This window comes from Puma concolor, chromosome A3 (genome assembly GCF_028749965.1).
Source record: "Puma concolor isolate L17-30 chromosome A3, mPumCon1.1.hap2, whole genome shotgun sequence".
NCBI lineage: Eukaryota > Metazoa > Chordata > Mammalia > Carnivora > Felidae > Puma > Puma concolor.
The window spans coordinates 114,217,599-114,231,124 of NC_141669.1; positions in this window are offsets into that span (position 1 = coordinate 114,217,599).

Here is a 13,526-nt window from a genome sequence, read left to right on the forward strand (position 1 = left end):
TAACTGTCGCCTGTGTGTCCTTGGAGTGTCCTCAGAGGCACACGTGTGCACCCACTCCCTCCCGTGTGCGCCCCCCCCCCCCCCGCAAGCCCACCCACGGGCACGTGGGCGTGTCCCCCGCGTGTCCTCCCACACGGGAGGGCCTTCCTCCAGGGGAGGAAGGGGCTGTGGCTGGGGCCTCGGCCACCTCCCCCGCCATTCAGGCACACTCTGGCTTCCACGTTTCCCTCTTTTCCCCTTTGGCCGGGGCCCAGCCCATCTGGAGGCCGGCTCGGCGGCGGCCTGGGAGCGTTTCCATCAGCTGGGCCCGAGGAATGCGGAGCTATTTAACCTGAGCATCCCCAGGTGTACGGAGGCGCCTGGCTGTCTGGGGCCCGCCGCCCTTGGCACGGCCGCGCTAGACAAACAGCGCCGCCCCCGCCCTGCCCCTCCGCCCGCAGCTGCAGCCGGGCCTGGGAACGGGCGGGCGCCGGGCTTGCATCAGGCTCGCCTCGCAGGGCGGGGGCGGGGCGGGGGGACACGACCAGGGGCCGTCGTGACTGTGTGTGTGTGTAGCACGCAAAAACCTGCTCTGTGTATGCACAAAACCCTGCTCTGTGGGGTGTGTTGGGGGGGGGGCGTGTCAGATGCAAAACCCTGCTCCTTTCAGTGCTGCTTGGGAAACCATTAACTCCTTAACCCCCCTCCCGGACAGGGTGCAGGGAGGATCAGGCACAGAAGCCACAGAGAAACACCAGGACGGTTTCTTGGGCGTTAGACCCTGCCTGTCCATGGCTGCGGGTCTGAGACTCGAAGTTTTTTGTTGTTTTTTTTTAATTTAACAAACATCTATAGGGCACTTATTATGTGCCAGATATCATACTAAGTTCTTTTAAAATTTACTTCATCTAGCCCTCCTCACAGTTGTACCAGAGAAGTGCTATCATGCTCATTTCAATCAAAACAACAGCAACAACAATAATAGGCTAACATTTCAGTTGGGAGGCTGCTGGATCAGCCTGGGGCTCAGCCTTGCCGCTCATCACTTCACTTGTTTCGGCCTCCATTTTCTCATCTGAAAAATGGGATCCAGAACCTTTCCTCCAAGGATCAGGTGAACCAGAGTATATAAAAAGCTTAGCATCGCGACTGGCTCATAGTGGACACTTAGTGTATGTTGGTGCTTTACGGGCTTATTGCTATTTCTACTTTTCAGCTGAGTAAAGTGGAGGCATCAATCAGAGAGGTGACAGGACACTGACTTAGAGGGCTTTTCAGAAATCAGGTTGGTCCAAACAAGGCTAATGAGGGGTTTCAGGTTCCCATAGGACATCCGGTTGGGCTGTTTCATCATAGTTCCGGTCGAAATCATACCTGGTCATTATATATTTTTGTTTGAAATGTGTAAGCTGGAAAAATGCAAGACACGTAACGCAAATCACAATTTTTGCAACCCATGTTTTGGCATTTCTTAATTAAAAAAAAATCGAATTATAGCCCCAAAAGATGGAAATGGCCCAGGCTTTCTTGATCTCTAAGAGGTGCTGTGGGTGCAGGTTCTTCTGTGGGCGCCGGTTGTGAGAGGCAGGTCACATAGTTAGACCCAGGTCTCGAAGCAGGTAGAGACCAACCAATCTGTGGAAATGTCTGCTCCTTCTGAGGCCGAGGGATCACCAGGCCCTTACCTCTGGATGCACGCTCTCCCCTCTGCAGAAGTAAGGGTGCTTCACACACAACCAACCAACCTTGCACCTGCCTGTTTGAGTTGCCCAGGGCTCAGAGTTGGCTTAATAAAGAGGTACCCTGGTACCCCCCCCCCATTTTTGTCTCCTGAGACTGAAAAGCTCAGCCATATAACCTTTATTTGTGCCAGCTACTCTAATTTGAGGTCCAGGAACTTCTGGCCAGATAGGGCTTTCCACCGCCAGAGGTCATACAGAGCAAGGCTTTCCTGGGACGGGCGGGCCTATGATCCCAGCACGGCTGCCGGAGAGAAAGGAGGTGAGTCATGGCCAGGCCAGGGTCCGGGAAAGGGAAAGGAAGAGGAAACCAGAAGGCCTGGAGGCGCACATGGTTGGAGGGGGAGCCCTTATCTTCCCAGACCCGCCCTGGCTGGTGCTTCCTGCCCCAGCTCTTGCAAAATCTCTTTCCCAGTGCTGCCCCCAAGGTGGGTGCTTTGGGCTAGTACGGGGTTGCATCAGGGGCTTGTGCAAGGGGCAGCTGGGACAGGGGAATGGGGCAGTGCCTGCAGGCCAAGAGGGGCAAGAAAAGGCAGACTCAGGTTCTAGGCCCCATGCCACTTGTCACTGCACACTTGCTGCACCTTCCAGGCCCTCGACATCCTCAGCTTTAAAATGGGTGTTCCAGTCATTGTTCAGAGGTTTCAGTGACATCATCCTGATCCCATCCACTCCTCAAGCCCCAGGCTAAGCTATTGTCATCTCCACCTGGAAAACTGTGCCAGCCTCAACTGGTTTATTCAACAAATAGTTATAATGCTCCTACCATGTACTAGGCACTAACAGGGCTGCAGGAACTAACAATTTAGATAAAAATCCTTGCCCTCTTGAAACTTACGTTCTAGTGGAGGAAGACAGACAGGAAATAAATATGCATAGGTATAAGTAGAAGCAGCTTCACCCTGAAATTACTGAAGCTTAAACTTCAAGTCTTCTTGCCTGGAAAGAGTCCTAGAAACATGTTCATGGTGTGTGTGTGTGTGTGTGTTTTGTAAAATTTGCAAACCATTGTGCCTAGGTTGCAAAAATCTAGGTTCCATGAAACCTAGATTCTCCCCTGGATATGCAAAGGGGGAGGGGCACCTGGGTGCTCAGTCCGTTAAACCACGGATACTTGGTTTTGTCTCGGGTCATGATCTCAGGTTCACGATGAGTTCGAGCCCCGCGTGGGCTCCGCTCAGCCAGTGCAAAAGCCTGCTTGGGATTCTATCTCTGGCCCTCCTCCACTCGCACTCTCTCTCAAAATAAATAAACTTTAAAATAATCACAAAGGGGGTGGCGCCACAGGATCCAAGCTTGAAGGCAAGGGTGCAAGAGGCGCAGCAGAATCAATTCTACGGGTGTTATTCGTTTCTTCAGTTACAGCCCCCAAGTTCTGCCAGTGGTAGGGAAAGCTGGGTAGATGAGAGCACTCCCGCACGCAGCTGAACAACTCCGCGCCCCAGCATGCGGGCGCCCAGCTGGTTCCGGCCCTCCTCGGTCCACTTGCGCCCCCTGGCGGGAAGATCCAGAAGTGCGCCAGCGCCGGTGAGAAACCAAGCAGGGCCGTCGCAGCCGTACGGCGGGCGGCGAAAGCTGGTGCCTTGGCGGCCTCTGGCGGACTATCTGGAAACTGCAGGTGGCTAGAGCTGTGCGCACATTGGAAGAGCATTTCTGTGTCTGTGAATGTTTGTGTACAGGTAGGCCGCAGGCTTGGAATCCAGAGATATCCGCCTTCAGCCCTTGCTCTTATCGGGGCATTAGCTACCCTTTTCCCAACTCTTTCATCCCCTTTTTTCTCCCTTGCTCTGTGACAACCCCCTCTGAGGCCTCATTACTTCATCTATAAAAGCAGATCTTGGACAAATCCTGTGAAATGTACTATATATACAAAAAAGCAGATATTGGCTAATGTATACAGTTTGAAGGTAATAATGAGCACTCAAGTACCAGCCACTCTGCTTAAGAAATGAAAGATTAGGATGGGGTGCCTGGGTGGTTCAGGTGGTTAAGCATCCCACTTAGGCTCCGACTTAGGCTCAGGGCATGAACCCACCCACGGTGGGTTCAAGACCCGCGTTGGGCTCTGTTGCTGATAAGCTCAGAGCCTAGAGCCTGCTTCGGATTCTGTATCTCCCTCTCTCTCTGCCCCTACCCCTGGTCCCTCTCTAAATATTAAAAAAACATTTTTTTTTTAAGAAATGAAAGATTAGTTTCTTTTTTTAATGTTCATTTATTTTTGGAGAGAGCACGGGCATATGCACAAGCCAGGGAGGAGCAGAGAGAGAACAGAAGATCCAAAGCAGGCTCTGCGCTGAGAGTGGAGAGTCCGATGCAGGGCTTGCACTTACGATCCAGAAGATAATGACCTGAGCTGAAGTCAGACTATTAACCAACTGAGCCCCCCGGGCACCCTAACAGACTTGTTCTTTTGAGGCCCTTGTGTGCCCCTCTAGATAACAAACCCCAATCCTCCCTGCAACACATTGTCACGATTCAACTTGGTGTTAATTAGTCATTTGTTCTTTTATTTTTTCCACATGTGCACCAGTTTGCATCCTGAAATACGTTATTACTTAATCTTACCTGGTTTTTGCCTTTTATGTAAATAGAATCATACTACGTGCAATGTTTTCTCACGTGCTCATAAATTACACAAGAATCATCCATGTTGGTGGGTGTAGACTTAGCTGCATAGTCCTCCACGATGTGATTTATTTACCTGATCTCTTGTGGATGAACCTTTGGGTTGTTTCGTGAGTTTTGCTATTGTCTAGTGGTGTTGCTCTGAATGTCTTTGCGTGCGTCTCCCAGTGAACGTGTGAGGAGGGAGGGCGTGCGCACAGTTTCAAAGTTACCAGGTTGGACTAGAGTCTATGCTAATTTTTAAAAAAATTTTTTTTACATTTATTTATTTTTGAGAAACAGAGTGAGACAAAGCGCGAGCAGGGGAGGGGCAGAGAGAGAAGGAGACACAGAAGCAGGCACCAGGCTCTAAGCAAGGGGTCAGCACAGAGCCTGATGGGGGGCTCGAACACACAAACCGTGAGATCATGACCTGAGTTGAAGTCGGACGCTCAACCAACTGAGCCACCCAGGCGCCCCAAGAGTCTATGTCAATTAAACAGAGCAGTCAGAACTGGGAGGTCCCCAAGGTGTCACTGAACCCAACACACTTATTGTAGAAAGGGAGACCCAGAGAAGTGAAGAGAGATTTGCCCAGAGTCCCACAGCCTTGGTCTCCTATCATGGCCCCGGAGTAATTTGGGGGACGTTTCCTTCCCATTTTGAGGAGTAGCAAGCTTATTTATTTATTTAGTTAGTTATTAAAAAGATTATTTATATAAATAATCTCTACACCCCACTGGGGGCCCAGACTGACGACCCAAGCTCAAGAGTCGCATGCTTTTCCAACTGAACCAGCCAGGCACTCCTATTTAACCTTCAAAATTGTCCTCGCGGCTGGTTTTAGAATTCTGGACGAAGTGGAAGCACCGACTGCTCCTTGGAGAGCGTCCCACGGACAAACAGACTCACATTCACCGGATCTCCAAGTCCTGCCAATTTAACCCCTGAATGTTCCCCAAATCCACGCACCTCTGCCCATCCCCACCCCCACCCCCTGGTTGCCATCATGTCTCGTCTGCACATTGCAGTAGCCTCCCCACTGGTTCTCCCTGCTTCTCCCAGTGTCTGCCCCATGTTCTCCACACAGCCGTCAGAAGGACCATTCTAGAACATAGGTAGGTCCTGTTGCTTGCCTGCTTAAAACTTTCCTGCGGCTTCCAGTTGCACTTAGAATGGAATCCTAATTGTTTCCCTCTCAACTTTGCTGTAAACCTAAAACTGTTCCAAAAGTAAAATCTTTAAAAAGAATCCTCATTTCTTTCCCACGGCTTCCGAGGCACAGTAAGGTGTGGTTCCCACCTGAGTCCTCCTTCTCCTGCACTCCCCCTCATCTACCCTGCTGTCCTCTGGTCCCCTTCCAGTCATTCATTCCTGACCCCGGGGGGCCTTTGCACATGCTGTGCCTGCTGCCTGAGATTCTGTGCCCCACAAATCCTTTTGTCTTTCAGGGCTAAGCCCGCTGTTGCCTCTTCAGAGAGGTCCTCCCCATTCACATCTGTCATTGTCCTTGGGGGAAGTTGCTTAACCTCTCATGCACTTAGAGGCTTCTGATCCTCATGGCGGTTTTTAAAAATAACCGCGCGCGCGCGCACACACACACGCCTCACAAATTCTTTGACACTTCCTCCCATCAGAAGGTGGCTCTATGTGAACCTGGATGGGCTTTTGTGACTATTTTAACCAACCAATTACAGCAAAAGCGATGCTCTGTTTTCCAAGGCTAGATCATGAAAAGTCATGCAGCCTTCTGCCAGGTTTTCCCCGGGCGCTCAGTCTGGAGGAAGTAGCCGTCCTGTGAGCCTGCCATGAGACTGTCACGCTGGCAAGGCCCTGTGTAGTCAGTCTGGATGACACTTCCAGCTGAGCTCAGCCACCCAGCCACTCATGTGGGGGTGAAGCTATACTGGATCCTTCAGACTAGCTGTCAGCCAGCTGAGCCCTCCTGAGAGACCCCAGCTGATGCCACAGGGAACAGAAAAACGACCCAACCAACCCCTCCCAGAATTCCTGACCCATAGAATCTACGACATGTAATAAGATGGCTGTTGTTTAGCGACAATAGCCAAAGTATGGAAGGAGCCCAAATGTCCATCGACAGATGAATGGATAAGGAAGATGTGGTGTATATATATATACAATGGAGTATTACTCGGCGATCAAAAAGGATGAAGTCTTGCCGTTTGCAATAACGTGCATGGAACTGGAGGGTATTAGGCTAAGCGAAATTAGTCAGAGAAAGACGAGTATCATATGACTTACGCATATGTGGCATTTAAGGTACAAAACAGATGAACATAAGGAAAGGGAAGCAAAAATAATACCCAAACAAGGAAGGGAACAAAACAAAAGAGGCTCTTAAATACAGAGAACAAACAGAGGGGTGCTGGAGGGGCTGTGGGTGAGGGGATGGGCTAAATGGGCAAGGGGCATTAGGGGGGACACTTGCTGGGAGGAGCACTGGGTGTTATATGTAGGGGTGAATCACCGGATTCCACTCCCGAAGTCATTATTGCACTATATGCGAACTTGGATGTAAATTTAAAGTAAGTAAATAAGTAAGTAAGTAAGTAAATAAATAAATAAATAAATAAAAGTTAGGATATCTATAATAAATAAAGAAATAAAGTAATAATAAATAAAGAAATAAAGAAATAAAATGGATGTTGTTTTAGCTAAGTTTTGGGGTAGTTGGTTGCAGAACAATTTATCCCCAGAACAATCTTGTTTGTTTCCTTGTCCGTCGTGTCTCCTTTCTCTAGAAGAGGTGCTCCATGGGCTGCTTTGTTCTGGGCTGTGTGCACCCTGTGGAGCACAGAGCCTGGCACACCGTTGGTGCTCAATAACAACCTGTTGAATAAATGAGACGATGGGTGAATAGACGTATGCACACCATACTCGGGCCCAGCTCCATTCACCCTGCTGAGGAGCGTTTCTGGGATAATCTTGCAGATATCTCGGTATTGGGAAGATTTCTGGCTTCTGCCATCCCCTGGCGGCCCAGTCCCTAGCCCTGGAAGGGGGTACAGAGAGTGGCTCTGGTCACAAGCTCACCGGGGCCTCGGCGCCCTTCGGTAAGTGCTACCTGCCACGGCCTCTCCATGACATTCTGTCCTCCAGACTTCGCCTAAGGAGGCCTCCTTTATCTCAGGGCACCGCCTCCAAAAAGCTGGCCCAGTTGGGCACTGTCCCAGGCTGGTCCTGGCCTCCATAAACCCCACTCTGTGCCCAGCTTCTTGATCACAGACAATTGCAGGGATTCATCTGCGATCAGCCCCACCCAGTGCCTTCGGAGCACCTCTTTTTCCCACATTGTCACCTCCCAACCTGCACTTAGAGCCCTCTCTCCCACAGTTCAGTCCTCAAACCATGACAGTCCCCATCCCAAGATACCTACTATGCGTCATGCCCTGTGCTGGCTCTTTTGCTGTGGTACCTCATTTCAATATCTCCACAGCCCAGTGGGATCAGGTTCATAAGTACCCCATTTTATTTATTTATTGTTTTAAGATTTTTTTTAAAGTAATCCCTACACCCAAATGCGGGGCTTGAACTCACAACTCCGAGATCAAGAGTCACATGCTTTTCAGACGGAGTCAACCAGGTGCCCCATTACTATAAAGAGAAGGATCCCCTAGGGGACGCCCGGGCGGCTCAGTCAGTTAAGCATCTGACTTCAGCTCAGGTCATGATCTCACAGCTAGTGGGTTCCAGCTCAGTGTGGGGCTCTGTGCTAATAGCTCAAAGCCTGGAGCCTGCTTCGAATTCTGTGTCTGAATCTCTCTGCCCCTCTCCCACTCGCGCGCGCGCGCCCTCTCTCTCTCTCTCTCTGAAAAGTAAATAAACATTAAAAAAAAGAGAATGACCGACTAAAGGATACTAAATTCAATGCATTAAACTTTAAGCAGACACAAGCTATTTTCATAATTTCAAAGTATCTCCCTTAACACATTTAATCATCATGCAGAGTAAAACAGTAGTTTTATAGCAGAGAAACCCAGCAGATAACACTTCAGACAAGTGATCAAGGTGAGGGTCACCAGCCTCAGGTCCCCCCCCCCCACTCCCCGCCCCCCCCGTAGGACGCACTGAGAAAGGCGTGACGTCGCTTCTGTGATATTTTTCCCAATAGTGCATAACTTCAACTTGATCATGAGAAAACTTCAGACAACCCCCAACTGACAGATATTCTACAAAATAGCTGCCTGGGCCTCTTCAAAAGTGTCAAGGTCATGAAAGAGAAGGAAAGACTGAGGACCTGTCATAGACTGAAGGAGTGTAAGGAGACATGAGGACTGGACTGGGTCCCAGAACAGAAAAGGAGTGCAAACTGGTGAAATCCAAATAATCTCTGTCCTTTAGTCAGTAGTAATGGGCCAAGGTTAATTTCTTCGTTTTGATAAGGGCTCTATCATGCAAGATATTGACAAATGGGGAAGCTGGGTGAACTCTCTGTAACTTGTTTTATTTTTGTTACTTCTGTAAGTTTAAAAATTGGGGCGCCTGAGTGGCGCAGTCGGTTAAGCGTCCGACTTCAGCCAGGTCGCCATCTCGCGGTCTGTGAGTTCGAGCCCCGTCGGGCTCTGGGCTGATGGCTCAGAGCCTGGAGCCTGTTTCCGATTCCGTGTCTCCCTCTCTCTCTGCCCCTCCCCCGTTCATGCTCTGTCTCTCTCTGTCCCAAAAATAAAAATAAAAAAAGTTGAAAAAAAAAAAATAAAAAAAATAAAAATTATCTCAAAGGGAGGGGCGCCTGGCTGGCTCAGTCCGTGGAGCATGTGACGCTTGATCTCCGGATTGGGAGTTCAAGCCCCACATTGAGGGCAGAGATTACTTACAAATAAAATCTTAAAAAAAAAAAAAAAAAATTTTTTTTAATGTTTATTTTTGAGAGGGAGAGGGAGAGAGACAGAGCGCGAGTGGTGGAGGGGCAGAGAGAGAGGGAGACAGGATCCCAAGCAGGATCCAGGCTCTGAGCTGTCAGCACAGCTGCGGGGCTCGAACCCACAAGCAGCAGCGAGATCGTGACTTGAGCGGAAGATGGACGCTCACCCGACTGAGTCCCCCAGGTGCCCCAAAAAATAACATCTTCAAAAATAAATAAAGTATCTCAAAGGGAAAAAACTGACATTAAAATTAAGAAAGAGAAGGAGATAATGAAGGCTAAGCTGGAGCAGGCCCACCACGACAGCCCCTGCCTCCCACGGATTACAACTGAAAACTCTGGGCAAACACAAAAAGCAGCCACTTACGGAAGGAGTCTGTAAATAATAGAGAGCAGATTGGGGTGAAAAGTCCAAATGTGAAGAATTAGTATGGCATCGGTGCGTTTCCTGGTAAATGTTCTTCTTGTATCTTCTTGCTTTGACCCAGAGTGCTCTGAATCAGAAACTGTACAGTTGACCAGTGCAGCAAAAACGCCAATGGAAAAGCCTGACATTCTGGGGGCACCTGGGTGACTCAGTCGGTTGAGCGTCCGACTTGACTTGATTTTGGCTCCGGTCATGATCCCAGGGTCGTGGGATCATGATCCCAGGGTCGTGGGATCATGATCCCAGGGTCGTGGGATCAAAACCCATGTTGGAGGGGCGCCTGGGTGGCTCAGTTGGTTGGGTGACCGACTTTGGCTCAGGTCACGATCTCTCAGTTTGTGAGTTCGAGCCCGCCTCAGGCTCTGTGCTGATTGCTCCGAGCCTGGAACCTGCTTCGGATTCTACCTCTCTCTACCCCTCCCCTGCGCATGCTCTGTATCTCTCTGTCTCTCAATAAATAAACATTTATTTTATTTTTTTTAACGTTTATTTATTTTTGAGACAGAGAGAGACAGAACATGAACGGGGGAGGGTCAGAGAGAGAGAGAGGGAGACACAGAATCTGAAACGGGCTCCAGGCTCTGAGCTGTCAGCACAGAGCCCGACGCGGGGCTCGAACTCACGAACCGCGAGATCATGACCTGAGCCGAAGTCGGAAGCCCAACCGACTGAGCCACCCAGGCACCCCAATAAACGTTAAAAAAAAATTAAAAAACAAAACCCACGTTGGAAAATAAACAAATACCCAGGTCGGGTTCTGCACCAGGCATGTAGCCTGCTTGAAATTCTGTCTCTTCCTCTGCCTCTCTCCCCTGCTCCTGCGCTGTTTCTCAAAATGAAATGAAATAAAATAAGAATATAATAAGAAGGAAAGCCTAACATTCTGGCCAGAGAAGCTGGAAAACGCCCCCCATTGTGAGCTGGAGGGTGAGGAGAGTCCTCCTCCTCATTGTTTGTGTTTAATCATGTTTGCACCCGGTTCTGCCCCAGGGCAGCCCCAGTCTGTTCTGCTGTCCCCAATCCCGTTGACCCTCTAAAGGAAAAGAACATGGAAAATGGGGTCCCTGTGGCGCAAATAGTGTGGGAAATCCTCCAAATCTCCTTTCTTCTCTATTTTCTCTTGCTGCTTTGCCTTGAGGGCAGGCCCAGTGGCAAGGAATTGGGAGAGGGAACCAGCAGTTAGAACGCTAAGAGTACTTCATTTTTTTAAGTTTTTATTTTTATTTTATTTTATTTTTAACCAAACTCATCAAGTTGTATACATTAAATATTTACAGCTTTTCATATGCCAATTACAACTTAATAAAATTATTTAAAAAATTTTTTTTATTTTATTAAAAAAAAAATTTTTTTTTCAACGTTTATTTATTTTTGGGACAGAGAGAGACAGAGCATGAACGGGGGAGGGGCAGAGAGAGAGGGAGACACAGAATCGGAAACAGGCTCCAGGCTCTGAGCCATCAGCCCAGAGACCAACGCAGGGCTCGAACTCACGGACCGCGAGATCGTGACCTGGCCGAAGTCGGACGCTTAACCGACTGCGCCACCCAGGCGCCCCATAAATTTTTTTTTATTTTAAAAGAGAGAGAGAGAGAGTGTGTGTGTGTGTGTGTGTGCAAGCAGGGGAACAGGGAAGAGGGAGAGAGAGAGAAAGAGAGGGAGAAAGAGAGAGACAGAGAGGGAGAGACTCCCAAGCAGGCCCCACGCCCAGTGCAGAGCCCGACTCCAGGTGGGATCCCACAACCTTGGGATCACAACCAGAGCCGAAATCAAGAGATGGATGCTCAACTGCCCAAGCCACCCACGCGTTCCTACATCTTAATGAAATGATTTTTTAAAAATCACTGTTGGGGCACCTGGGTGGCACAGTTGATTGAACATCAGACTTCGGCTCATGATCTCATGGTTCGTGAGTTCAAGCCCCACATCAGGCTCACTGCTGTCGGTACAGAGCCCACTTCAGATCTTCTGTCCCCCCTCTCCGCCCCTCCTCCGCTTTACTCTCTCTCAAAAACAAACAAACAAAATAAATCACTGTTATACTAAAAAGAAAGAAAGAATGAAAGAAAGAAAGAAAGAAAGAAAGAAAGAAAGAAAAAATAAATAAATCACTGTTATACTAAAAAGAAAGAGAGAATGAAAGAAAAAAAACTAAATCACCAAATGAAGATTTTAGGAGAAATATAATATCTCAGAGCTTAAAAATTCGCTAGATGGTCTTAATAGTAGAGGGGAGGTGACAAAGGAAAGACTTAGTGAACCTGAAGTGAGATCAGTAGAAGTTATCCAATCTAAAGGACAGAGAGAAAAACATTTTTTTTAAATTTATTTTTAAGTAATCTTTACACCCACCGTGGAGCTCAAACTCACAACCCCGAGATCCAGAGGCACATTCTCCACCCACTGAGCCAGCCAGGCACCCCAAGAAAAAATATTTTTTAAACCAAACAGAGACTTAGGGACGTGTAGGACAATATCAAAAGCTCTAATATTGGGGCACCTGGGTGGCTCAGTCGGTTGGTTGTGTCCAGCTTCGGCTCAGGTCATGATCTCACAGTCTGTGGGTTCTAGCCCCATGTCGGGCTCTGTGCTGACAGCTCAGAGCCTGGAGCCTGCTTCGGATTCTGTGCTTCCTTCTCTATCTGCCCTTTCCCAGCTTGCACACACTCTCTCTCTGTCTCTCTCTCCCTCAAAAATAAATAAACATTAAAAAAGTTTTAAAAAATCTAATATTTATGCCACTGGGGTCCCTTATTGGTGCAGAAAAAAATTTTTTCAATGATGACTTCAATTTTCCCCAATTTGGTGAAAAATATAAATTTACAGATTCAAGAAGGTTAGTGAATTCCAAACAGGGTAAACTCAAAGACAACTTTGAGTCCGGATGCCGATAACCAAATTGCTGAAAACCAACAGAAAGGAAAAACAACCTTGAAAGCAGCCAGAACAAAGAGAATACTTTAGGGGCACCTGGCTGGCACAGTTGGTTAAGCGTCGGACTCTTGATTTTGGTTCAGGTCACAATCTCACGGTTTGTGAGATCAAGACCCGTCCCATTGGGCTCTTTGCTGAGAATGGAGCCTGCTTGGGATTCTCTCTCTCCTTTTCTTTGCCCCTCTTCCTCTCTCTCTCTCTCTCTCTCTCTCTCTCTCTCTCTCAAAAATAAATAAATAAACATTTAAAAAGAATCACAATTTAGCAGACCTAAATTTGCATTTCAATAATTATATAAATATACTAATTATTACATAAATGCACCAATTAAAAGAGAGCAACTGTTGGATTAAAGTTGAAAAAAGAAGCAAGACCCAACTATTTTCTGTTCACAAGGGGCCCACTTTAAATATAATTATGGGGGCGCCTGGGTGGCTCCGTCGGTTAAGCATCCAACTTCAGCCCAGGTCATGATCTCACGGTCTGTGAGTTCGAGCCCCGCATCAGGCTCTGTGCTGACAGCTCAGAGCCTGGAGCCTGTTTCGGATTCTGTGTCTCCCTCTCTCTGACCCTCCCCCATTCATGCTCTGTCTCTCTCTGTCTCAAAAATAAATAAACGTTAAAAAAATAAATAAATATAATTATGTAGGCAGATTAAAAGAAGGATATAAAAAATATACCATGGAACCACAAATTTAAAAAAAAAGTTGGGGGTCACCTGGGTGGCTCAGTCAGTTGGGCATCCGACACTTGATTTCAGCTCAGATCATGATCTCATGGTTTGTGAGATTGAGCCCCAAGTCAGGATCTGTGCTGACAGCATGGAGACTGATAGGGATTCTCTCTCTCTCTCTCTCTGTCTGCCCTCCCCCATATTCTCTCTCTCAAAATAAATAAATAAACATAAAAAAAATTAAAATTAGGGGCACCTGGGTGGCTCAGTTGAGTAAATGTCTGACTT